Source organism: Anomaloglossus baeobatrachus, chromosome 1 (assembly GCF_048569485.1).
Source record: "Anomaloglossus baeobatrachus isolate aAnoBae1 chromosome 1, aAnoBae1.hap1, whole genome shotgun sequence".
Taxonomy (NCBI): Eukaryota; Metazoa; Chordata; class Amphibia; order Anura; family Aromobatidae; genus Anomaloglossus; species Anomaloglossus baeobatrachus.
The window spans coordinates 435,898,839-435,926,681 of NC_134353.1; the positions used below are offsets into that span (position 1 = coordinate 435,898,839).

Below are 27,843 nucleotides of genomic sequence, written 5' to 3' on the forward strand. Positions count from 1 at the left end.
TGTCATCCATCCTTCTAGGTTGGTTGACTGGTTTCATGAAGCTGATCAGAGGAGATGGGTTTCTTTTGAGTCCTCAATGTCACCCTTGAGCTTGACATCGCCACCTTGGATTCCCAAACATACACATCCGTCTGGAGATATAATTTCTTTTCTAACAAATGATCTCTTGCATATATGGAACTGCATCCTTCCCAAATTTCAAATATCCGAACTTGTGGGACCAATGACACCTGTCTTTGAAAATCCGGCATTCCCCCTGACAGTGAGAGTGAGAGAGTTCTTGATTCGTCCCTTCCACCATAAAACAAGACTTCGTCAGAGCCTTTATGGGTTCACCCTCCCTACCATTACTAAACGACTTGAAGGCTCTCTGTCCAAATAGGCCGATACCATGGTTCTCGTATCTCCAGTTTCAATCCTTTCTTGCGACCTTCCAGCCAGACTCTGTGCTCAACTCTGCATATACTGCATTTGATTCTTTGTTGATGTAGGACTCTGTACCGGATCACATTATCTCTCAAATATACTCCTTCCTAATCTCACACCCCAGCCTCAAATCTCTTTGATTTGTAAGAGAATGGGAACGGGACTTGGGTCTGTCCTTATCAGAGAAGGTATGGAGGAGATCCTTCTTTTTCACATAGGCTACCAATGGCCTGTAAACTCCAGGAAAAAAACTATAACATTATTTCTAGATGGTACCGGTGTCCTGCAGAGCTGCATAGAATCTGTCCAACTGTCTCAGACCAGTGCTGGAGATGTGGGTCGGTCGTGGGCTCATTGTTGCATATCTGGTGGGAGTTTCCTGTTACTGTATATGCTCACTTTGGAACAAGATTTTTCGGGTCTTTAAACACATTGCAGGAGTTAAATGCTGTGTTTCCTCCCAAGTTGGTCTTCTGTTCTCTTAAGGTCGTTAAAAATGGCCTATTTAAGCACTGCCTCTCAGCGACCAGATCCATTATTCCCAGACGTTGGCGAACCAGGATGGTCCCCACTCTTGCGGATTGGGCATCTGAGATGGATTTCTGATTTCGAATGGCGAGACTGTCATCCCATGATGAGAGAAGCTATGAGAATTTTCTTCAAACCTGGCAGGATTGAATGGTAGATATAACCAGGCCGCAGCCGATAGAATAGGAACAGAATTAGAACAGAATTAGAAAAAAAACAGAAAGATGTCCCATTAAAACGTAACAAAGTTGGACAAAACTGTTATCAGATAAATTTTGTTGACTTTCCATCTATTTGGATGGTGGTCTTTTGTTATGTTTTTGAGACATTGTCTTTGAAAATTTACCAGATAATTTTTTTTGACCTTCCATTATTTAGATGGTGGTCTTTTGTTTATTCCTTTGGTGTGATTTTTTGATCTGTGCAGGGCTGAACAGGGCTATATAGGGTTTCCCGACGGTGAATGGGGGAGCCAGAACCTTTAGGGCGTCATACCCTCCATTGCTAGGTAGGGAGAGTTTCTATTAGGGCTTACTTAGGGCCAGTTTATATTCTAACTCTCCCGCCTGGTTCTTTTGTGCTATTACACACTCTGCTGGATCCAATTTTTTTTTTTGTGAACAATATGGTCTTTGACTTTTTGAGGTATTTATTAAAAGTTACATTTTAATGAGACATCTTTCTATGTTTTTTTTAGGATTGGATGGTATTTAGGGATTCCTCCGATTTCTCCGTTATGCTGTGCATATGATGGGTTGCTCTTTGGCCCTTTTTGGGTGCAGTTGGGTGGTTTTGACAGGGGCCCACAACGGGGGAGTCTAGGATCCCCCTTTTCATCAAGTCCTGATCTATCACTGGGCCCACCATCCAGTCCTTTCCGTCTCGCCTTCCCTCGTTTTATGTTTCCCCTTCTCCTTTCCCTAATCCTCATATTTTCCTGTGGTCACAGCAGGATCTCCTCTCATCCCATCTGATGTCCTTTTGTCTGTTCTTATTTTTCCTTCATTACCTCTCATCCTTCCCCTCCTTATCTCTTTCTCTCCTTTTCTTTCCTTCTTTTTTTTTTATCTTTTCTTTCTTTTTCTCTCTTTTTTCTTATAAAAAATGTTGGTCTGGATAGTCCAGACTCCAGTAAGACAACAAAATAAGGATAAGCATTGGATATCTCTTCGTGGACTCCATGATAACTTGGTATCAGAGTAATTTTTGACTGGTGCCTATAAGAGCCCTATTGTTTTGTAATTTAGATATATCTCATGGTGATAGCTTTTTGTCTGTGATTTCTAGCACCTTGTTGTTATTCTTTTGTAACATAAAGATTTTTGGGGAAAAAAACCACTACATTTGAATGGCTGGTAGAAAACTAACAGATTCAAAAGCTGAAAAATAGAGTACTTTTTTTTTCTAGCCACAACAAAAATGAATATAACATACAAGAATTCATAAACTGCAATACGACACATGTAGTGTACCTTTTAGACTGCTCTATATGTCAACTCCAGTTCATGGGCTGAACCACAGGACCCCTGAAGAGAAGAATCTTCAAGCACCTCTCTAATGTCCAAAACCCAGCAGTGGGAGCAGTCTCAGCGGTATCTAGACACTTTATAAATAAACATAAAGGAGATGCGACTAGATTCAAATTTAAGGGAATAGAAAAAGTCGAGCAGCCAAACAAAGGAGGAGATCATTGGCACAAGTTATTAAATCATGAAAGCAAATGGATATTTACTATGAAGAGTCGGATCCCAACAGGTTTGAAAAGATCTGATAATGTGCTATAGGTGAAATCGTGGCATGAACTGGACTGTTTAATTGTGGAGATACTCATACATTTATTGTTACAAAAAAATTATTTAAAGGATCATGACAGGTTTAAATATAAGATAAGATACGAAATTGTGGTATGAATTGTACTATTTAACTGTGGAGATTCTCATACATTTTTTATTATTATTATTATTATTATATATATATATTTTTTTGTATTAGTAAACTCATGTAAGTATATTTGTCCATATGTATAGAGTTAACCTGAAGTGCAACTATATACAGTATATATATATTTTTTGCAAAAAATGAACTAGGGATTTTTGAAACTTTGTTTTTAGCCTCTCATATTAGAAGGATGTACTCCCATTTTTAATTAATCTTGTGATCTGAGGATTTAAATAGATGAACTTTTGTGGCTTTCAGAATACAGACCATGATGAAGATGTAGCATATCGTTGAAACGCGAAGTCTGGGACACCCTGTTAGTTTTCTACCAGCCATTCAAATGTAGTGTTTTTCAATCAAATAAACAAATAAAATTTAGAATTTTTGTATAAGAAAATGTTTTTTTTGTCCACTTGGATTTACTGGAAATTTTGAAACTGCTTCACTACTTGTTCCTGGAAGGGCATCCACCTTGCTCTGTGCAACTGCACCGGACATAGACGCTACATGAGGGATCTCTACTACCAGTCAGGCTGCTTTCACACATCCGGTTTTTGCCATCAGGCATGATCCGGCAAAAAAACTGATGCGACAGATTCAGCAAAAAAACGGATCTGTCACATCAATTTTTTCCATGCATTACTTCCGTTTTTTGACGGATCCGTTGTGATACTGAGCATGCTCAGTTCAAAAAACCGGATCAATCGTTGGATTCTATCATATGCCAGATGACAACGGATCCGGCGCCCATAGGCTTCCATTATACAACATGCCAGACGGCACCGGATCCGGCGTGATCTGTTTTTTTTGCCGGAGACAAAAAACGTTCCATGCTGCGTCCTTTCCGTCAGCCCGACAAAGAATTTTCGCTGGATCCAGCAGACGCAGCATGCAGTGGCGTAACTAGAAATTGATGGGCCCTGGTGCAAAATTTGGACCGGGGCCCCCCGCCACGTACACTGACACTTAGGGAATGGGATAATGACACTGACACTCGGGGTACAGGATAATGATGCTGACATTTGGCTCTTACCCACAGCACCCAGATTTCCCATGAACTGAAATCCCTCTATCACACCACAGCTTTCCCATGTTCTGATATCCATCTTGTCCTCGGCACGCAGCTTTCCCATGCTTTGCTATACATCATTCCCTCAGCACCCAGCTTCCCCATATCAGAGCATGGGAAAGCTGGGTGCTGAGCGATGTATAGCAGAGCATGGGAAAGCTGGGGGTTGAGGGAAAGAGCCTTTTTCCCTCAGCACAAAACATTCCCATCCCATGCTTGTATCTTTGTCCCCCCTCGTATATAGTTCTCCAAATACTATAATGGCCCCCACATAGCCTTCCATATATAAAGGGTCCCACATAACCCTTCATATATTAGAATGCACCACCATAGTCCTCTATGTATTATAATGCATTTCCCATAGTTCTCCATGTATTATACTGCACCACAGTCCTCCATGTTTTATAATGCACCCCCATAGTCCTCCATGTATAAAGTAGCCTCCATAGTCCTCCATATATTATAATATAGCCCCCATAGTCCTATATGTATTACAATGCAGCCCCATAAACCTTCATATTGTATTATGCAGCCCAATACTCCTCCATGTATAATGCACCCATATAGTCCATGTATAAGGTGTCCTTCATGTTTATTATGCAGCCCCATAGACCTCCATGTATAATGCATCCCCATAGACCTCCATGTATAATGCAGCCCTATAGACCTCCATGTATCATGCAGCCAGCCCCTCCAGGGCCTCCATGTGTCAAGCAGCCACCCCCGCCGCCAGGGCCTCCATGTGTCATGCAGCCAGCCCCCCCAGGGCCTCCATGTGTCATGCAGCCAGCCCCCCCCCAGGGCCTCCATGTGTCATGCAGCAAGCCCCCCAGGGCCTCCATGTGTCATGCAGCCAGCCTCTTCCCAGGCCTACATGAGTCATGCACCCAGGGTCTCCATGTGTGATGTGTACCGCCCTGGGGCTCGGCCGGCTGCCGAGCCGCTCGGATCCGTGATCGTGGGTGTCTTGAGCTCTCCACGGACCCGGGGGTCACGTCGCTCTGAAAAGGGGGTTGGCGCCACACGTAGGGACCTCGGCGGGGAGATCCACGGCCGGAGCCATGGTGGTTTGTAGGGGATTTAAGTTCGTGACGCCACCCACGGGTTGTGGTGAATGGATGGACACCACCGCTGCCATTGAATAGGCTCCCGTGGACGGTGTTCCGCAGTTTGGTATTGACCCTTTCTGTGGGTAGGGGGTTGATGCTCCCGGGGGCCCGAGGGAGGTGCTGAGGCGAGGGGACGGATGCGTGCTGGGATGTCAGTGAGGTGCGGCGAACTGCGCGGCCTGAAGGCACTGTTGTACTCACTATGAGAAAACACGCTGGAGTCTCTGGTAAACCAAACAAGATGGTGAATGGTGCCCGCAGCCGGCTGCAGTTTCCCCTTAACAGGTTGGTGGTTTCTGCCTTTCTCCTGCACCTTTCTTGTGTGAAAGTTATGACTCTTATTTCGAAGCAGCGGTAGTCCGCTCCCCGGCTTGCTGTGTGTCGGGAGAGCCCTGTGTGCCCACAGACGCTGGCCCCTTGGGTCTCTATGCCTTGGCGGTGGCTTTACCCTAATGGTTGGGCTGTTTTCTTCAGTCGGGTCTTGTGTGGGAAAGGTCCTAAAGTCCAGTCCTCAATCAGTTGATTTGACTTAGCCTAGTTGTTTCTGGGCCTCGTACTGGGTCTGAGTACCCCTCCTGGTGCTCCGGTTTCCAATCGGTTCCCCGGTTCGGTACCAGCGGGCCACCGCCCGTCCCCGATCCTTACAGTTCCATTGGCTGTAATCCCAGCTCCTGCAGGTGGCCACCGCCATCTGTCTCCTTGCCAGAGGTGACTGGGCTCCAACCCAGGCACCTGGTGTAGACTTGTTTGCAGGCCTGAGCACAGGTCTGCCCTTGAACTTGACTCATACTCGTCTTTCTCTTTTTCCCGCCTCTGGGACTGTGAACTCCTCGGTGTGTGGAGCCAACCACCTGGCTCCACCCCCTGGTGTGAACATCAAACCCGGAGGGTGGTGACAAGGGTTTTGTAGTTTGGCTGCTGTCACCTTTTTAGGGGAGGGGGGTGTGTGTGTGGGTCTACCTGGGATGAACTGGCTAGTCCAAGGCGTCACACATGCAGCCAGTGTCCCCCAGGGCCTCCATGGGGCCTGGCTGCAGGACACATGGATTCCTTGGGGGGGCCCTGGCTGCAAGACATGTGGAGGCCCTGGGGGGGCCCTGGCGGCTGGCTGTAGGACACATGGAGTCCTTGGGCTGCAACCCATGTGTCCTGCAGCCAGCCCCCCCCAGGGCCTCCATGTGTCCTGCAGCCAGCCCCCCCAAGGACTCCATGCGTCCTGCAGCCAGAGCCCCCCAGGACCTCCATGAGTCCTGCAGCCAGAGCCCCCCCAAGTACTTCATGTGTCTGTCGCGGGAGGGGAGGGTGCTGCACTCACCCACTGCTCGGGTCCGGCGCTGCTACTGCTTCGCTTGCTCGCTGCTCGGTGGCTCGAGTGGCGGGCCGGATCCGGGGCCTCGAGCGGCGCTCCTCGCCCGTGAGTGAAAAGGGGTATTGGTTTTGGGGATTTGATTGTCCGTGACGCCACCCACGGTTGTGGTGAAGTTGTGACACCACCGCTGCTCTGGACGGGGATCCCGGGAGCGATGACAGGGAGCAGCTTGGATGTTGGTTCTCCCCTCCGTGAGTAGGGGGGTTGGTTGTCCCGGGGCCCGGTGAGGGTTAGGGATGGCAGGCGGGTTACGGGGCCTGGTGAGGTGCAGGGTCGCGGGGGCAGCGCTGTGCCGCTCGGCACGGTGGTACTCACTCAGACAATGACGAATGCAAAGTCCTTGGTAAAACACACGGCTGGATGGATGGGGCCCACTGACGGCTGCGGTGGTTTCTGCTAGGTTGATGGTGACTGCCTTTCCCTGCACCTGTAGAGTGTTTCAGTACTGACTGATGGCTTCCCACCGGTAACCCGCTCCCCAGCTTGGATGGATGCTGAGGGAGCCCCTTTTGCCCGCAGGCTCTGGCCCTGGGAACTGTAGCCTTGGTGGTGACTGTGTTTCCCTTCACGGTTTGAGCTGTCGCCTTCAATCGGGTCTTGATTGCTGGGAAACCCCGGAGGTTCCCTTCGCTAACGGATTTGACCGGTTTTACGGCGACTCCTAGCCTGGTCGGGGTCCGTAAGCCCCGCCGGATGGTGCTGGCTTCTCTTTGCTCTCCGATCCGGTACCGTCGGGCCACCGCCCGTCCACGGTCCTTACGGTTCGCTCCAATTTGCCTCTCCTGCAGACGGTCACCACCGTCTGCCAACCTTGCTGTACCGTCCGGGCCACACACCCGGACGCGGTCAGTCAGTTGCTCTCTTGCCACTTCACTCCTCTCACTCTCCCTTATTCCACTTCACTCACTCCAGACTACTCTCAACTTCCTCTTCCTGCCTCCAGGACTGTGTGCTCCTTGGTGTGCGGGGCCAACTGCCTGGCCCGCCCCCTGGTGTGGACATCAGCCCCTGGAGGAAGGCAACAAGGGTTTTTGTTTGACTTTGGTGTGCCTAGCCGGGGTGTGGGGTGTGTTGGTGTAGTTCTGTGACGACCTAGCTTGAACAGGGCGCCACATGTCCTGCAGCCAGCCACCCCACAGGGCCTCCATGTGTCCTGCAGCCAGGCCCCCCAAGGACTTCATGTGTCCTGAAGCCAGGCCCCCCAAGGACTCCATGAAACCTGCAGCCAGGCCCGCCCAAGGACTCCATGTATCCTGCAGCCAGCCCCCCCAGGGCCTCCATGTGTCCTGCAGCCAGCCCCCTCAGGGCATCCATGTGTTTTGCAGCCAGGCCCCCCAAGGACTCCATGTGTTCTGCAGCCAGGCCCCCCCCAAGGACTCCATGTGTCCTACAGCCAGCCCCCCCAGGGCCTCCATGTGTCCTGCAGCCAGGGCCCCCCCAAGGACTCCATGTGTCCTGCAGCCAGAGCCCCCCCCAAGGACTCCATGTGTCCTGCAGCCAGCCCCCCCAGGGCTTCCATGTGTCCTGCAGCTAGCCCCACCCTCCAGGGCCTCCATGTGTCCTGCAGCCAGGGCCCCCCAAGGACTCCATGTGTCCTGCAGCCAGCCTCCCCGTGTACTCACTGATTTAAAAAAAAAAAATAAAAACAAGTACTCACCTCTCTTCTCCTTCCACCGCAGTTCTGTCCTCACCTCTACTTGTTTCACCGCTGTCCATCCTCACTTCTGTCCTCGTTCCCCCGTGGCTCCGGTCGCGTTCTCCTGCACTCTGTGCTCTCACCACACACAGCAGTCGCAAAGGAGTGATGTCACCGCAGGCACGGGGGAAGACTGATGATGCAAAGAGCGGCGCCAGCCACTCTATGCAATATCAAAGCACTGCAGTGTGCGCAGTGACGGAAGCGCGGTGCGGTGAGTGACGGGAGCGCGGTGCAGTGAGTAACAGGAGCGCGGTGCGGTGAGTGACGGGAGCGCGGTGACGGGAGTGCAGTGCGGTGAGTGACGGGAGCGTGGTGACGGGAGCGCGGTGCGGTGAGTGACGGGAGCGCGGTGCGGTGAGTGACGGGAGCGCGGTGACGGGAGCGCGGTGACGGGAACGCGGGGCAGTGAGTGACGGGAGCGCGGTGAGTGACAGCAGCGCGGTGACGGGAGCGTGGTGCGGTGAGTGACGGGAACGCGGTGCGTTGAGTGATGGGAGCGTGGTGACGGGAGCACGGTGTGGTAAGTGACGGCAGCGCGGTGCGGTTAGTGACGGGAACGCGGTGACGGGAGCACGGTGACGGGAACGCGGTGCAGTGAGTGACGGGAGCGCGGTGAGTGACAGCAGTGCGGTGACGGGAGCGCGGTGCGGTGAGTGGCGGGAGCGTGGTGCGTTGAGTGATGGGTGCGTGGTGACGGGAGCACGGTGTAATAAGTGACGGGAGCGTGGTGATGGGAGCGCGGTGCGGTTAGTGACGGGACCGCGGTGCGGTGAGTGACGGGAGTGCGGTGCGGTGAGTGACGGGAACGCGGTGTGGTGAGTGACGGAAGCGCAGTGACGGGAGCACGGTGCGGTGAGTTACGGGAGCGCGGTGACGGGAGCACGGTGACGGGAATGCGGTGCGGTGAGTGACGGGAGCGTGGTGAGTGACAGCAGCGCAGTGACGGGAGCGCGGTGCAGTGAGTCACGGGAGCGCGGTGCGGTGAGTCACGGGAACGCAGTGCAGTGAGTGACGGGAGCGCGGTGAGTGACAGCAGCGCGGTGACGGGAGCGCGGTGCGGTGAGTGATGGGAACGCGGTGCGTTGAGTGATGGGAGCGTGGTGACGGGAGCACGGTGTGGTAAGTGACGGGAGCGCGGTGCGGTTAGTGACGGGAGCGCGGTGACGGGAACGCGGTGCAGTGAGTGACGGGAGCGCGGTGAGTGATAGCAGTGTGGTGACGGGAGCGCGGTGCGGTGAGTGGCGGGAGCGTGGTGCATTGAGTGATGGGAGCGCGGTGACGGGAGCACGGTGTAATAAGTGACGGGAGCGTGGTGATGAGAGCGCGGTGCGGTTAGTGACGGAACCACGGTGCGGTGAGTGACGGGAGTGCGTTGCGGTGAGTGACGGGAGCGCGGTGTGGTGAGTGACGGAAGCGCAGTGACGGGAGCACGGTGCGGTGAGTTACGGGAGCGCGGTGACGGAAGCACGGTGACGGGAATGCGGTGCGGTGAGTGACGGGAGCGTGGTGAGTGACAGCAGCGCAGTGACGGGAGCGCGGTGCGGTGAGTCACGGGAGCGCGGGGCGGTGAGTCACGGGAGCACAGTGATGGGAGCGCGGTGACGGGAGCACGGTGTGGTAAGTGACGGGAGCGTGGTGACGGGAGCGCGGTGCGGTTAGTGATGGGACCGCGGTGCGGTGAGTGATGGGAGCGTGGTGCGGTGAGTTACGGGAGCGCAGGGCGGTGAGTGATGGAAGCGCAGTGACGGGAGCGCGGTGCGGTGAGTGATGGGAGCGCGGTGACGGGAGCGCGGTGATGGGAGCGCGGTGCGGTGAATGACGAGAGTGCGGTGAGTGACAGGAGAGCAGATCCTCTCTCACAGAAAGGAGGTGACTGCTGATCTGCCGGGCGGCCGCAGGCCCCTAACTTCCTGGGCTCGGTCGCAATTGCGACCGCTGCGACCACGGTAGTTACGCCCCTGGCCGCATGCAACGCAAGGCCATCTGGCACAATCCGGCGCTAATACAGTCAATGGGGAATAAAACGGATCCAGCACCAGATCCGTTTTATCCGCATTTTTCCGGATTGTGCCTGACGGCAAAAAACGGATGTGTGAAAGCAGTCTAAGCTGGCCTATTTTTCTTTTTCTATATATAGGTAGAATATATCAGTTGTAATCAAATGTTTATTAATAAAGCAAAAATATACTGGAAAACGTAAATTAAGCATATGTAAATTATTTCCATGTATCTTTATCCATTCAAAAAAAGCAAAAAAAACGGAAGAATATACCGTACTTCAAAATATGTTTTATTGGAGAATTCAGCAATACTAATTAGCTGGAATGTCTCCACAAAGAAGTGTCATTGTGAGTGCCATGCAAGTGCACTTATGCCGGTCAAGTTCCGATATTGGCCTCCTGGTTACCAATACGATGATGTCCCAAAGGGAGTCATGAAAATTGTTGACTAGTAGATAATATATCAATGTCCACATAGTCAATCCGTGGAGATGATTTAAATAAATATCAAAGAAAGGTACATCCTGTTCAAATTCATTTCTTGTCTCCCGTCGTGTCAGAATTATGTGTGGGGACCATCTGTAGTTCGGAGTGTCCTCCTGGAATGCAAAAACTAGGATTAACCCAGAAAGCCTTTGAAGAGCAGCTCTTCATTTAGTCCTGTAGGGGCCACTCTATGTAAATTGAAGATCCACCTGGCTTCATTTTGTAAAAGCCACCTATGACATAAAGCCCCTATACCATTACCGATTAATTTTTCCAGACCCAAAATCTGGATATGTTCATGTCACTCTTGATGGTATGTAAGAAAATGTGCAGCAACTGGTGTAATAGGTTAACTTTTTTCATATCTGAAACCACTAGATTGATGGTGGAAAGGTGCTTTTGTACCCTCTTCCTGAGTTCTTGCGAGGTCTCGCCAATGTAGATTTTATCACAAGGGCAGATCAGAGCGTACACCACATTTCTTGTTTTACAGTTGATGTATGATTTAAGGATTTGGTCCCTAGAATCCTGTGGATTACAGAAATGATTTACCACTGGGTGCATATAAATACTACAATCACCGCAAGGACATGATCTCTTCAGGGTAAATACACGATTCAATCTCTGATTAGGTGTGGAAAAGAAGCTATTGACTGGTGCATCCCCCAAATTGGGGGTCCTGCGAGCTGTTAACAAGGGATATGGGCTCACTACATTAGATGTTTGGGCGTGTCCAAGGTTAAGATCGGCCAATGGCTCTGGAGAATCTCTGTTATGATTTACTCCTGGCTTTCACATCTCTAATACAGGTCACGTTAGGGGTTAATCCTTCCTGCCTCTTTCTGAAGGTCAGGCCACTATATTATGGCACTGCATCTCTGCAACTAAGGGCTGCTTCTCACTTGCGAGTTTCTCGCAGTAGAGCAATGCGAGAAAATCTCGCATTGGAATCGGACACATGTTAGTGAATGATTCAGCTCTCATCTGCGATTTTTTTCTCAGTCCGAATCGGTCTGAGAAAAAAATCGCAGCATGCTGCTTTTTTGCGAGTTTCTACTGCGAGTCTCTTCAATGCAAGTCTATGGGAGCGTGTAAAAAATCGGATGTCACGGGACGGCACTCACACCATCCTAGTGACATCCGATTTTCTAAATACATTTCTCGCATGTTTCCTAAAACACTGGAAACGAGCGATGTCTCCCAATGTCTGTCAATCACTATTCTCTGTCAGTCGGTCTCTCCCTCTCGGTCTCTATTCTCTCTCTGTCGGTCCGTCACTATCTCTGTCCCTCTCTCAGTCTGTCGGTCATTTTCCCCTCCTCTCTCATACTCACCGTTCCCCGATCCCCGGCGTGGCGCTGCACGGCTTTCTCACTGCTGCGGCGGCTTTTACTATTTTGAAAAAGCCGGCCGCTCATTAAACAATCTCATATTCCCTGCTTTCCCCGCCCACAGGCGCCTATGATTGGTTGCAGTGAGAAACGCCCCCACGCTGAGTGACAGGTGTCTCACTGCACCCAATCACAGCAGCCGGTGGGCGGGTCTATACTGTGCAGTGAAATAAATAAATAAATAATTAAAAAAAATGGCGTGCGGTCCCCCCCAATTTTAATACCAGCCAGATAAAGCCATACGGCTGAAGGCTGGTATTCTCAGGATGGGGAGCTCCACGTTATGGGGAGCCCCCCAGCCTACCAATATCAGTCAGCAGCCGCCCAGAATTGCCGCATACATTATATGCGACAGTTCTGGGACTGTACCCGGCTCTTCCCGATTTGCCCTGGTGCGTTGGCAAATCGGGGTAATAAGGAGTTAATGGCAGCCCATAGCTGCCACTAAATCCTAGATTAATCATGTCAGGCGTCTATGAGACACCCTCCATGATTAATCTGTAAGTTACAGTAAATAAACACACACACATGAAAAAATCCTTTATTAGAAATAAAAAACACAAACACATTCCCTCATTACCAATTTAATAAGCCCCAAAAAGCCCTCCATATCCGGCGTACTCCACGGACCTCCAGCGTCGCTTCCAGCATGAAGGTGACAGGAGCTGCAGAAGACACCACCGCTCCGGTCACCTCCAAGCAGCAACTGAGGTGAGTAGCGCGATCGGCTGAGCTGTCACTGAGGTTAATCGCGGCCACCGCTGGATCCTCCAACAGTGACAGCTCAGCCGATTTAATGGCTGCCATTAACTCCTTATTACCCCGATTTGCCAACGCACCAGGGCAAATCAGGAAGAGCCGGGTACAGTCCCAGAACTGTCGCATATAATGTATGCGGCAATTCTGGGCGGCTGTTGGCTGATATTGTTAGGCTGGGGGGCTCCCCATAACGTGGAGCTCCCCATCCTGAGAATACCAGCCTTCAGCCGTATGGCTTTATCTGGCTGGTATTAAAATTGGGGGGGACCGCACGCCATTTTTTTTAATTATTTAATTATTTATTTCACTGCACAGTATAGACCCGCCCACCGGCTGCTGTGATTGGGTGCAGTGTGACACCTGTCACTCAGCGTGGGGGCGTGTCTCACTGCAACCAATCATAGGCGCCTGTGGGCGGGGAAAGCAGGGAATACGAGATTGTTTAATGAGCGGCCGGCTTTTTCAAAATAGTAAAAGCCGCCGGAGCAGTGTGAATGCCGTGCAGCGCGGCGCCGGGGATCGGTGAGTATGAGAGAGGGCTGCTAACTTCAGTCACTCGGGGGATTAGTGGTCACCGGTGAGCCCTTCACTGGTGACCGCTAATCAGGACGCGGCACAGACAGAGCCGCAGCATGACAATGAAATCGGGTTAAGTTCACCCGAGTTCATTCTGACAGTGCGGCTCTGTCTGTGTCTGCTGTCATCTGCCGTTCAGCTCTGCTACATGGCTGTCTGTGTCTGCTGTCAGCGGCCATGTAGCAGCGCTGAATGGCAGATGACATAGTAAAAAATACGCATTACACACGCATTACACACGCATTACACACGCTAGTAAAATCTCAGAAATAGCATCGCACTTGCGTTGCACTCGCACCTAACGTGAACTAAAATCAGCCGAGTTTTTTTCAGCCCAGTCGGACCGATTTTACTCGCATAGATGTGTTTCCAGCCTAAGCCAGTGATATTTCCAGATCTGCTGCTTCTGCTCGTGGGTAGAGAGAGAATAGCGGAGGCCGCGTTCGAGTTCGGTTTGGCGAGCCGTTCGACGAACCTCTCGAACCCCATTGAAACCACTGGGAGGCAAACACAAACATATAAAAACACATTATAAATGTACACATACAGTTAATAAACATTGCCATAACACTTAACTGTCCCCGCGATGCGTCCTGCACTCTGTCTCCCGCTGCTTTTCCTTCCTATAATCGCTGCGTCCTCCCGGTAACCAGCACCAGCATAGGACCTATCGTGACGTCAAAATAGCCATGTGACCAGTCACGTGTCTATTATCTCATTGGCTACAGACTAGTCACATGGTTTTGACGTCCTGTCAGTGCATCTCTCCAGCACGCGGTGATCGTTTGTGTATCTCCGTGTACCGGCGACATGCTCTGGCACACGGTCGACTCCCCGTTCTGCTTCCTCGTTCCGTTATTCACCGGCTGCCACAGCCGGTCAATAACGGAGATCACCGTTGCTATAGCAAAGCGCCTGTTAGCGGTGACGTCACCGCTTACAGGCAGCAGCTTCTGGTCATTCACGGAGTGATAAGACTGCACGGGAACAGCAGCGTCTTCCCCCATGCAGCGCTGCTGATGTAGCAGAGTTGCATGGGTTGAAGGAGAAAGAAGACAGAAGAGCAGGATCGTGGAGGGCTGACAAGGAGTAATAAACATGGAGTCTCTAAGGCCATGTGCGCACTTTCCGTTTCCACCTGCGTTTCAGCTGCTTTTTAGGTCCGTTTTGAACTGCAGCGTTTTCATGCCAAAATGCATGCGTTTTGATTTTTCAGCAAAGTCTATGGAAAATGTGGATTTCTTGTCCGCACTTTGCGTTTCCAAATGCTGCGTTTAATTTGCATATTTTGTGGCAAAAACCATGCGTTCAAAGAAGCAGCAGGTCAATTGTTTTTGCCATTTTGGCTGCGTTCTACACCCATTGAAATCAATAAGTTGTAGAAAATCACTGCCAAAATGTGAAGCAGTGCGCTTGCATTGCATTATTATTGCGATCCACATGTTTTTTTTTAACATAACAAAGGCAGGTCTTTCTGCCTCTCTCTCTCTGTCGGTCGGTCTGTCAGTCGGTCTCTCTCTCACTATGTCTCTATCTCTCTCTCTGTCCATATGGCTTTACCCTGGCTGGTATCCAAATGGGGGGGGGGGGGCGCACGTCATTTTTTTCCCATTTATTTATTTATTTATTTTACTGCTCGATATAGACACGCCCACTGGTGGATGTGATTGGTTGCAGTGAGACAGCTGTCACTCAGCGTGGGGGCATCTGACTGCAACCAATCATAGGCGACGGTGGGCGGGGAAAGCAGGGAATATGTGATGGATTAATGAGCGGCCGGCTTTTTTTAAAAGAGAAGAAGCCACCACAGTATGAACGCCGTGCAGTGCCGCGCCAGTGATCGTGGATCGATGAGTATGAGAGAGGTGGGGGAGAGGGAGAGACTGACATGGACAGAGAGAGAGATAGAGACATAGTGTGAGAGAGACCGACTGACAGACCGACCGACAGAGAGAGAGAGACAGAAAGACCTGCCTTTGTTATGTTAAAAAAAAACATGTGGATCGCAATAATAATGCAATGCAAGCGCACTGCTTCACATTTTGGCAGCGATTTTCTACAACTTATTGATTTCAATGGGTGTAGAACGCAGCCAAAATGGCAAAAACAATTGACCTGCTGCTTCTTTGAACGTATGGTTTTTGCCACAAAATATGCAAATTAAACGCAGCATTTGGAAACGCAAAGTGCGGACAAGAAATCCACATTTTCCATAGACTTTGCTGAAAAATCAAAACGCATGCATTTTGGCATGAAAACGCTGCAGTTCAAAACGGACCTAAAAAGCAGCTGAAACGCAGGTGGAAACGGAAAGTGCGCACATGGCCTTAGAGACTCCATGTTTATTACTCCTTGTCAGCCCTCCACGATCCTGCTCTTCTGTCTTCTTTCTCCTTCAACCCATGCAACTCTGCTACATCAGCAGCGCTGCATGGGGGAAGACGCTGCTGTTCCCGTGCAGTCTTATCACTCCGTGAATGACCAGAAGCTGCTGCCTGTAAGCGGTGACGTCACCGCTAACAGGCGCTTTGCTATAGCAACGGTGATCTCCGTTATTGACCGGCTGTGGCAGCCGGTGAATAACGGAACGAGGAAGCAGAACGGGGAGTCGACCGTGTGCCAGAGCATGTCGCCGGTACACGGAGATACACAAACGATCACCGCGTACTGGAGAGATGCACTGACAGGACCTAGCATGACGTCAAAACCATGTGACTAGTCTGTAGCCAATGAGATAATAGACACGTGACTGGTCACATGGCTATTTTGACGTCACGATAGGTCCTATGCTGGTGCTGGTTACCGGGAGGACGCAGCGATTATAGGAAGGAAAAGCAGCGGGAGACAGAGTGCAGGACGCATCGTGGGGACAGTTAAGTGTTATGGCAATGTTTATTAACTGTATGTGTACATTTATAATGTGTTTTTATATGTTTGTGTTTGCCTCCCAGTGGTTTCAATGGGGTTCGAGAGGTTCGTCGAACGGCTCGCCAAACCGAACTCGAACGCGGCCTCCGATATTCTCTCTCTACCCACGAGCAGAAGCAGCAGATCTGGAAATATCACTGGCTTAGGCTGGAAACACATCTATGCGAGTAAAATCGGTCCGACTGGGCTGAAAAAAACTCGGATGATTTTAGTTCACGTTAGGTGCGAGTGCAATGCAAGTGCGATGCTATTTCTGAGATTTTACTAGCGTGTGTAATGCGTGTGTAATGCGTGTGTAATGCGTATTTTTTACTATGTCATCTGCCATTCAGCGCTGCTACATGGCCGCTGACAGCAGACACAGACAGCCATGTAGCAGAGCTGAACGGCAGATGACAGCAGACACAGACAGAGCCGCACTGTCAGAATGAACTCGGGTGAACTTAACCCGATTTCATTGTCATGCTGCGGCTCTGTCTGTGCCGCGTCCTGATTAGCGGTCACCAGTGAAGGGCTCACCGGTGACCACTAATCCCCCGAGTGACTGAAGTTAGCAGCCCTCTCTCATACTCACCGATCCCCGGCGCCGCGCTGCACGGCATTCACACTGCTCCGGCGGCTTTTACTATTTTGAAAAAGCCGGCCGCTCATTAAACAATCTCGTATTCCCTGCTTTCCCCGCCCACAGGCGCCTATGATTGGTTGCAGTGAGACACGCCCCCACGCTGAGTGACAGGTGTCACACTGCACCCAATCACAGCAGCCGGTGGGTGGGTCTATACTGTGCAGTGAAATAAATAATTAAATAATTAAAAAAAATGGCGTGCGGTCCCCCCCAATTTTAATACCAGCCAGATAAAGCCATACGGCTGAAGGCTGGTATTCTCAGGATGGGGAGCTCCACGTTATGGGGAGCCCCCCAGCCTAACAATATCAGCCAACAGCCGCCCAGAATTGCCGCATACATTATATGCGACAGTTCTGGGACTGTACCCGGCTCTTCCCGATTTGCCCTGGTGTGTTGGCAAATCGGGGTAATAAGGAGTTAATGGCAGCCCATAGCTGCCACTAAATCCTAGATTAATCATGTCAGGCGTCTATGAGACACCCTCCATGATTAATCTGTAAGTTACAGTAAATAAACACACACACATGAAAAAATCCTTTATTAGAAATAAAAAACACAAACACATTCCCTCATTACCAATTTAATAAGCCCCAAAAAGCCCTCCATATCCGGCGTACTCCACGGACCTCCAGCGTCGCTTCCAGCATGAAGGTGACAGGAGCTGCAGAAGACACCGCCGCTCCGGTCACCTCCAAGTAGCAACTGAGGTGAGTAGCGCGATCGGCTGAGCTGTCACTGTTGGAGGATCCAGCGGTGGCCGCGATTAACCTCAGTGACAGCTCAGCCGATCGCGTACAAAAATATGGCGAAGCCCACGTCATTTGTTTTTTAATTATTTCATGAAATAATTAATAAAACAAGGGCTTCCATATATTTTTGGTTCCCAGCCGGGTCAGTCCTGGATGGAGGATGCTGAGCCTTGTAGTTCTGCAGCTGCTGTCTGTCTGTGTGGAGGAGAGCAGACAGCAGCTGCAGAACGACAAGGCTCAGCATGCTCCATTCACTATTGTATGCAGGAGAGCAGACAGCAGCTGCAGAACTACAAGGCTCAGCATACTCCATCCAGGACTGTATGCAGGAGTTTTTTTGCCCACCAAAAAAATGACATGAGCTTCGCCATATTTTTGTATGCTAGCCAGGTACAGCAGGCAGATATGGCTGCCCCCAACCCCCAGCTGCCTATTTGTACCCGGCTGGGAACAAAAAATATAGGGAAGCCCGTTTTTTTTAATTATTTCATGAATTTCATGAAATAATTAAAAAACAAATGATGTGGGCTTCGCCCCATTTTTGTGCCCAGCCAGGTACAACCAGGCAGCTGGGGATTGGAATCCGCCTCACAGGTTAACCCGAGCTTTCTATGCCCGTCTGCTGCGAATTGCAATCCGCAGCCGCCCCAGAAAATGGCGCTTTCATAGAAGCGCCATCATCTGGCGCTGTATCCAACTCTTCCAACAGCCCTGGAGCCGGGTGGCTTGCTGGGTAATTATGAGTCAATACTAGCTAATAAAACAAAGCTAGTATTAAGTCAGAGATTCTTAATGTCAGACAAGTTTGAGCCCGCCATTAAGAATCTCCAATAAAGGGTTAAAAAAAAAGACACCACAGAGAGAAAAAATACTTTAATAGAAATAAATACACAGAAACACTTAGGCTATGTGCACACTTTGCAGTTCAATTCTGCAGCGAAAAAGTCACTGCGTGTGTGTCTCAGAACGCAGCTAAAAAAAGCTGCGTTCTGAGACGCATTCTGCAGAACGCAAAGTGCGGGCATTCCTGGAGAGAATTCATGCGTTCTGGATGCTTTCTCTGCCATAGACAGAGTGGGAAAAGCATCCAGAACGCACATTTTCACAGTACGCACCCACTCGTATCTGCAGCATCCCCATAGACTTGCAGCAGAGCCGAGTGGGACCGCACTGTCACTGTCATGGCTGGCTGCGGTACAGTGCTGCGCGATCAGAATAAACTCGGATGAACTTCACCCGACTTCATTGTGATGCCGCAGCTCTGCGCGTGTGCCGCGGCTTGAATTGCGGTCACACGTGAAGGACTCACCTGTGATCGCAAATCCCCTGAGTGACTGCAGTGATCCGCGCGATCAGCTGTGCTTTCACTCAGGTTACTCGCGGTCACAGCTGCAGTCCTCCACGTAAGAGCGGTGGCCGCGAGTAATCTCAGTGACAGCTCAGCTGATCACACGACTCACTTCAGTTGCTGCATGGAGCTCACAGGAGCGGCGCTGTTCTACTGCTGCTCCTGTCAGTTTCCGATGTAGCAGAGCTGGAAGCGTCATGGGACCTTGCGTGGATTACGTTGGACATGGAGGTGTTTTTGAGGGATTAATAAAGTGGTGAAAGAGGGTGTTTTTTTGTCTTTCATTCCAAATAAAGAATTTTTTGAATGTGTGTGTTTATTTACTTTAACTTACAGGTTCATCATGGAAGGTATCTTGGGGAGATATGGCTGGAGGCTGGTATTTTCAGGATTGGGAGCTCCACGTTATCGGGAGCTCCCCAGCCTAACAATATCAGCCACCAGCAGCCGCCCGGAATTCCCGCATCCGTTAGATGCAAAAGTCCCGGGACTTTACCGGCTCATCCCGACTTGCCCTGGTGCGGTGGCAAACGGGGTAATAAGGAGTTAATGGCAGCAGTCCATAGCTGCCACTAAGTCCTAGGTTAATCATGGCAGGCGTCTCCCCAAGATACCTTCCATGATGAACCTGTAAGTTAAAGAAAATAAACACACACATTCAAAAAATTCTTTATTTGGAATGAAAGACAAAAAAACACCCTCTTTCACCACTTTATTAATCCCTCAAAAACACCTCCATGTCCAACGTAATCCACGCAAGGTCCCATGACGCTTCCAGCTCTGCTACATCGGAAACTGACAGGAGCAGCAGTAGAACAGCGCCGCTCCTGTGAGCTCCATGCAGCAACTGAAGTGAGTCGCGTGATCAGCTGAGCTGTCACTGAGATTACTCGCGGCCACCGCTCTTACGTGGAGGACTGCAGCTGTGACCGCGAGTAACCTGAGTGAAAGCACAGCTGATCGCGCGGATCACTGCAGTCACTCAGGGGATTTGCGATCACAGGTGAGTCCTTCACGTGTGACCGCAATTCAAGCCGCGGCACACGCGCAGAGCTGCGGCATCACAATGAAGTCGGGTGAAGTTCATCCGAGTTCATTCTGATCGCGCAGCACTGTCCCGCAGCCAGCCATGACAGTGACAGTGCGGTCCCACTCGGCTCTGCTGCAAGTCTATGGGGATGCTGCAGATACGAGTGGGTGCGTACTGTGAAAATGTGCGTTCTGGATGCTTTTCCCACTCTGTCTATGGCAGAGAAAGCATCCAGAACGCATGAATTCTCTCCAGGAATGCCCGCACTTTGCGTTCTGCAGAATGCGTCTCAGAACGCAGCTTTTTTTAGCTGCGTTCTGAGACACACACGCAGTGACTTTTTCGCTGCAGAATTGAACTGCAAAGTGTGCACATAGCCTAAGTGTTTCTGTGTATTTATTTCTATTAAAGTATTTTTTCTCTCTGTGGTGTCTTTTTTTTTAACCCTTTATTGGAGATTCTTAATGGCGGGCTCAAACTTGTCTGACATTAAGAATCTCTGACTTAATACTAGCTTTGTTTTACTAGCTAGTATTGACTCATAATTACCCAGCAAGCCACCCGGCTCCAGGGCTGTTGGAAGAGTTGGATACAGCGCCAGATGATGGCGCTTCTATGAAAGCGCCATTTTCTGGGGCGGCTGCGGATTGCAATTCGCAGCAGACGGGCATAGAAAGCTCGGGTTAACCTGTGAGGCGGATTCCAATCCCCAGCTGCCTGGTTGTACCTGGCTGGGCACAAAAATGGGGTGAAGCCCACATCATTTGTTTTTTAATTATTTCATGAAATTCATGAAATAATTAAAAAAAACGGGCTTCCCTATATTTTTTGTTCCCAGCCGGGTACAAATAGGCAGCTGGGGGTTGGGGGCAGCCATATCTGCCTGCTGTACCTGGCTAGCATACAAAAATATGGCGAAGCTCATGTCATTTTTTTGGTGGGCAAAAAAACTCCTGCATACAGTCCTGGATGGAGTATGCTGAGCCTTGTAGTTCTGCAGCTGCTGTCTGCTCTCCTGCATACAATAGTGAATGGAGCATGCTGAGCCTTGTCGTTCTGCAGCTGCTGTCTGCTCTCCTCCACACAGACAGACAGCAGCTGCAGAACTACAAGGCTCAGCATCCTCCATCCAGGACTGACCCGGCTGGGAACCAAAAATATATGGAAGCTCTTGTTTTATTAATTATTTCATGAAATAATTAAAAAACAAATGACGTGGGCTTCGCCATATTTTTGTATGCTAGCCAGGTACAGCAGGCACCTACGGGCGGCCCCCAACCCCTAGCTGCCTATTTGTACCCGGCTGGGAACCAAAAATATAGGGAAGCCCTTTTTTTATTAATTATTTCAAGAATTTAATGAAATAATTAAAAAACAAATGACGTGGGCTTCGCAATATTTTTGTGTCCAGCCAGGTACAACTAGGCAGCTGGGGATTGGAATCCACAGCACAGGTTGGCTTGAGCTTTCTGGGCCCCTCTGCTGCGAATTGTAGTCCGCAGCCGCCCCAGAAAAGGGTGCTTTCATAGAAGCGCCATCTTCTGGCGCTGTATCCAACTCCTCCAGCTGCCCTGGTGACGGGTGGCTCACTGGGTAATAATGGGGTTGGGGATAGCTGTATATTATCAACTGGCCCTAAGCCCAAAATTCATGGTGTCACGCCAATATTAGACATGGCCACCATGAATTTCTAGTACCGATAAAAAAAACCACAAGACGAAGAAAAATATTTTTATTATAAATAAAACACAATTAGTGACTCCATCTTTATTGAAATAAAGAACCCCCCTCCGCAGTAATCCTGGGTCAAGGGTCCCGCGCCGTCCAATCCGGATCCAATATCATCTGATCGGTTTGCTGGAAGGCAAAGCGATCAGATGATGTGTCAGGTTCAAGGGCCTGAATCACATGACACAGCAGCTGATTGTATAAATGGCTTTTATACAATCAGCTGATGCATCAGTGCAAAAAAAAAAAAAAACAAACAACATACTTCAGTGCAGACTCCTGTCCGACAGCATCAGCTGATAGTTTAGCCGTCTGGGCGGTAAAAAGCTGGCCTCACCGCTCGACTTATAGTGTCAGCTGATGCCGTCAGGTGACCGCATCAGAGAGAGAGAGAAAGACAGAAAGAAGAGAGAGAGAGAAAGAGAGAAAGAAGAGAGAGAGAAAGAAGAGAGAGAGAAAGAGAGAAAGAAGAGAGAGAGAAAGGAGAGAAAGAGAGAAAGAAAAGAGAGAGAAAAAAAGGAGAGAGAGAGAGAAAGGAGAGAGAGAGAAAAGAGAGAGAGAAAGGAGAGAAAGAAAGGAGAGAGATAAAGGAGAGAAAGAAAGGAGAGACAGAAAGGAGAGAGAGAGAAAGGAGAGAGAGAAAGAAAGGAGAGAGAAAGGAGAGAGAGAGAGGAGAGAGAGAGAAAGGAGAGAGAGAGAGAAAGGAGAGAGAGAGAAAGGAGAAAGGAGAGAAAGAAATGAGAGAGAGAAAGGAGAGAGAGAGAGAAAGGAGAGAAAGAAAGGAGAGAGAGAGAGAAAGGAGATAAAGAAAGGAGAGAGAGAAAGGAGAGAGAGAGAAAGGAGAGAGACAGAGAGAGCTCACAGCTGATGTCCGGCTCCTCCCCTCAGTGCATAATTAAATTATAATTATAAATATATTATAAATATAATTTAAAATAAAAAAAAAAAATCTTTACGGGGACTAGATCTCGTGACCTGCCCTTTCCTGACCTCCGTGTTCACCTGACCTGTTGTTGACCTCTGTTCTCTGTTCTGGTCCTGTTAGTGTCTCTCCTGCTGTCTCTCTTCAGTTCCCTGCTCGTCTGTCTCCCTGTCTCATTCCTCGTCTGAATACCTTGATTCCGTTCCTGTCCTTTTCCCAATCCTCCTTGCTTCTGAGTTCTGACTTCACAGCTACTGACTCCTTGCTTCCACCTGACTACATTTTGACTTTGCCCCTGTGTATTTATAAATATACGATACGACATCTTGACGATTCTACTGCCATCTGGTGGGCTTGACTAGTATTACCTCTGCTAGGCAATAGTCTGCTCATACGTTTTCTCCACTCTACCGCCCTCTAGTGGTTTACCTGCTAACTATTGCTAAGTACTGCTGTACTGCTTTAGGATATTCTAGAGAACAGCATGACATTATCACTGGCCCTACATTTTTACCCCTATGGATCCGTTACGTACCCTTATGGATCAGATGTCTAATTTGACTCAGATGATCCAGGACTTATCCCTTGAGCATAGAGCCCAGGCCTTTTCCCATAATCAACTCCAGGGGGAGCTTGCTGCTGCAATAAAGGCTTTCCAGGGTTCAATGACTCAGTCGGTTACTAATCAGCCTGGTCCCGTAGATGTATCATCCCATTCTCCAGAACCCACGGTCATGCTCTCGGATAAGTTTTCCAGAGAGAAGGAAAAGTTTCATACAGTTCGGTAGAGCTGTAAATTACTTTTTCTCTTAGACCCCGTTTCTCTGGTGATGAAAGTCACTGGGTGGGGATAATAATTTCCTTACTCAGTGAGGGACCTTAGACTTGGGCCTTTCATAGAAGGTTTCCTGGGAAACCTGGGGTCCGGTGGCCCCCCCGTGAGAAGGGTGTACTGTCATGATTTACTTCTGGCTCAGCTGCAGCTGAGCCTTTGTTAGTTTCACATCTCTGATACAGGTCACGTTAGGGGTTAATCCTTCCTTCCTCGTTCTGGAGGTCAGGCCACTATATTATGGCACTGCATCTCTGGAACTATGCCAGTGATATTTCTGGCTCTGCTGCATTCTGCTTGTGAGTGACCTGTTGTCTGCCCTGCCCCCTCCTGACTTCCATATTCACCTGACCTGTTGTTGACTTGTGTTCTCTGTTCGCGTCCTGTTAGTGTCTCTCCCACTGTCTCTCTTCAGTTCCCTGCTCATCTGTCTCCCTGTTCGTTCCTCGTCTTGCATACCTTGATTCCATTCATGTCCTCTTCCCATTCCTCCTTGCTTCTGAATTCTGACTTCCCGGCTACCGACTCCTTGCTTCCACATGACTACGTTTTGACTTTGCCCATGTGTATTTACAAGACCTCATGTTGTGATCCTGCGTCCTGATGATTCTACTGCCATCTGGTGGGCTTGACTAGTATTTAGTGCTGAGCGGAACTGAACTGTAAAAGTCCGGTTTCAAAGATTTCTGGGTGCCGGACCCAGATCCGGTATTCTTGGTGCACAATCTGGTATCGGCACTGGGGAAAATAATTGAAAAATAAAGAAAAACTGAAATAAAACAGCATTTCATACTTACCGAGAATCGGTGGCATGGTGGCACACTGCTTCCAGGTCGCGCATTCACTTCCTGTACTGTGCATCTATACACACAGCTATCCATGTTTTCCCCACCCACCGGCCTTCCTCTCGTCTGTGATTGGTTGCAGGCCACACACACCCAGCATGTGACAGTATCTGCCTGCCGTGCAGTCATCGCGGCTTACTCATTGTCTACACAGCCAGCAGTCATGGCTGTGTTATGGCTGGCCGCTGGCTGTGTTATGTAGCAGAGCTGAAGCAGCGTGGGACCTCGTGTGGATTACGCTGGACCTGCAGGCTGTTGGGGGTTACTAAAGAGATGAAGGAGGGTGTGTTTTGTACTTTATTCCAAATAAAGGATTTTTCTCTGTCTGTGTTTATTTACTGTCATTTACAGGTTAGTGTGATACCGGTATCTCATAGATGCCTGTGCCATTACTAACCTAGGGTTTAGTAGCAGCTGTGCACTGCTATTAACCCCTTATTACCCTGATTGCCACCGCATCAGGGCAATCGAGAAGAGCCGGTATTGCACCGGGATTGTCACATCTAATAGATGCGGCAATACTGGGAGGCTGCAGGCTGAGACTACTAGCCCCCAGCCGGCTTTATCATGGCTGGGTATCAAAATTAGGGGGCACCGCACATCGTTTTTTTTTAAAAAAATTATTTATTTAAATAATAAAACAAAAGTCACATCACCGGCATGGCCGCACACACTTCTGACAGGAGCGTGCATGTGTTCTGTGTACATGCACACTTATGCTCAGAGAGCGCAGGCTGTGCCGGCTGATGTCATGTCAGACTTGTACGACATGTCAGCCGTGCACACTTCTGACAGGAACGTGCATGTGATTCTGAAGGACATGCACGTTCACCATACTGACCTGCAGACACTTGCATTGCTTTCCCCGTCCATCAGCTGTCTTGCCGCCTGTGATTGGTTGAAGTCAGCTGACATGCTGCCAGTCAGGGTGGAGGCGCGTCTAGCTGCAACCAATTACACGCGCCGGTGGGCGGGCAAAACAATGAATATTGAATTGTCAGCTCCGGAAGGGAAAAGCGTGATCCGGAAGGGGTTTGCTGCCATGACACAGCCTCGGGTGAGTACACCGCGTGTGCTCCTACCCCCCTATCCCCTCCACAAACATTTTAATCTCTGGATTCTGGTCCCCATAGCTTTATATGGGCACCGGAATCCGGAGCGGATCCAGATTTTTTTTTCAATCTGGCAGGGATCCGCAGGGATCCGCCTTTTTTTCTTTTAGAGAATAGCAGCATAAAAACTGTGAATTTTGCCGAAGATAAAGTCTAGATCTGAGCTGTCGGAATCGGATGGAGATCACCGCACAGGTGCAGCTGACCAAGAAGCAATGAATGGGCCTAGAGTTGAGAAGTGCTTTACCAATGCAGATGGACCATACCTCGGTGGCACCTGTGACGTCAGTGACTTTTGTCACTCCTTGTGTTCTTAAATCCCTATAGGAACAAGCAAATCAGCCAGCTGATTGAGGAAGGTCTGTGGATAAAGTTAAAGCTTTCTGTGCCATGAGATCTCTTCTCATTGATGGCCCAGGTAACCAATGGACTAAAATCTGTAAAAACAGATATCAGTGTGTGCTTTGGTGACACCAGGGTTCAGTACCCAGGTGGGCAGACTCACCCAGTTTTGTAAAACACGTCCTTAAAACAATGTGAGAAAAACTGTAAAGAGTCGCAGAAACACACCCTTCACCTGCTCTAACCATTTCAGAGACTGTAAATTGATTAGAGATGTATATCATGAGCAGGTTTTATGCAAGTTTGTGTATGTTGTGTAGATTTCTTTCCAGGTTTGGTCAGAGACATTCCAGTGCAGAAATGACGTTATTGCTGAAAATACACATGATGAAGGTGGTATGTAAAAAAAAAATGGGTTTACAGAGGTAAAAGAAGTGTATATTTTATGGAAAGGTAAAAAAAACCCAAACTAACGAGTTGTGAACCAAATGCGTGTCTTGTTTCCCTTTAGTAATGAACAGGTCTATTTGTGGGATGGTTTTTTCATTTCGCACAGGCATGTATAATTTTTATATGATTGACTAAATAGTGTAATAAACAGGTGTATTTTCTAATTTCAGATCCTAAATCAAAGCATACTGAACCATCATGGCTACCACAGCATCTTGCAGCGGCATGCTATTCCATCCGGTTTGCGTTTAGTTGGACCATTATTTATTTTTCAACAGGACAATGACCCCAAACACACCTCCAGGCTGTGTAAGAGAAATTTGACGAAAGCTGCTTTCACATCTCCGGTTTTAGCAGAGCCAGCCAATCCGGCTCTAAAACCTAGGCAACGGATGCGGCGACAAAACCGCATCCTTTGCATAAGTGTTTTACATGCGGCCCATCCGGTTTTTGCCGCTTGCGGCAGGCTACTGAGCATTTGCAGTGGAAAAAACCGCATGCGGTGGCCGGATGCATTTTTTGCCGCAGGACGCTGCATGCGTCCATAGGCATGCATTGCAAATCGCGCCGCATCGGCCGGATGCGGCGCGATGTGGGTTTTTTTGCCGGACCAAAAAAACGTGCCACGCAACGTTCCATCCGACCGCCGCATCAGCTAAATATGCCGCATGCGGCAAAAACGGATGGAACGCATGCCCATGCAGCACAATACGGCACTAATGTAAGTCTATTCAGGAAAAAATGCAACCGGCGGCAAAAAAAAACCGGTTGCGTTTTTCCTGCAGAGCGCCGTATTGTGCCGCACGGCAAAAAACGGATGTGTGAAAGCAGCCTAAGAAGGAGAGTGATGGGGTGCTACACCAGATGACCTGGCCTCCACAGTCACCAGACCTGAACCCAATCGAGATGGTTTGGGGTGAGCTGGACCACAAAGTGAAGACAAAAGGGCCAACAAGTGCTAAGCATCTCTGGGAACTCCTTCAAGGCTGTTGGAAGACCATTTCTGGTGACTACCTCTTGAAGCTCATCAAGAGAATGCCAAGAGTGTGCAAAGCAGTAATCAAAGCAAAAGGTGGCTAGTTTGAAGAACCTAGCATATAAGACATATTTTCAGTTGTTTCACACTTTTTTGTTAAGTATTTCATTCCACATGTGTTAATTCATAGTTTTGATGCCTTCAATGTGAATCTACAATTTTCAGAGTCATGAAAATAAAGAAAACTTTTTGAATGAGAAGGTGTGTCCAAACTTTTAGTCTGTACGGTATGTGTCCGGGACTGTTGGGAGGCTGTCACCGCTGCTATCCCTGGTTAGTACTTGTTCTAACTACATTGAGGATAACTGGGATATTACTGTCGGGCATTATATACTGTGACCATACCTTGTGCTCATAATTAGTAGTTGTTTTTGCTTTTTAATTTGCTTCTTTTACATATTTTATTTAATTTTCTATAATTATATAATGCCTCATCACTACCTACCCTCTTTAATTCTTTTAAGGCTTTCTGTTTTTCTTTTATTGCTTCCCTTACAGCTCTATTTAGCCATAGGGGTTTCCTCCTATTTCTAGCATGTTTGT

At 49.2% G+C, this 27,843-nt stretch overlaps 1 long non-coding RNA gene across 1 annotated transcript in view; it reads left to right on the forward strand.

The window, feature by feature from the left end:
* The window catches only part of LOC142294369 (uncharacterized), a 100,928-nt gene extending 73,468 nt beyond the window's left edge, over positions 1 to 27,460 (forward strand). Inside the window, exon 3 of the long non-coding RNA XR_012751301.1 lies at positions 26,435 to 27,460. This is a non-coding gene — a long non-coding RNA (uncharacterized LOC142294369). The remainder of the gene's footprint in view (positions 1 to 26,434) is intronic.
* The last annotated feature ends 383 nt before the right edge of the window (positions 27,461 to 27,843 follow it).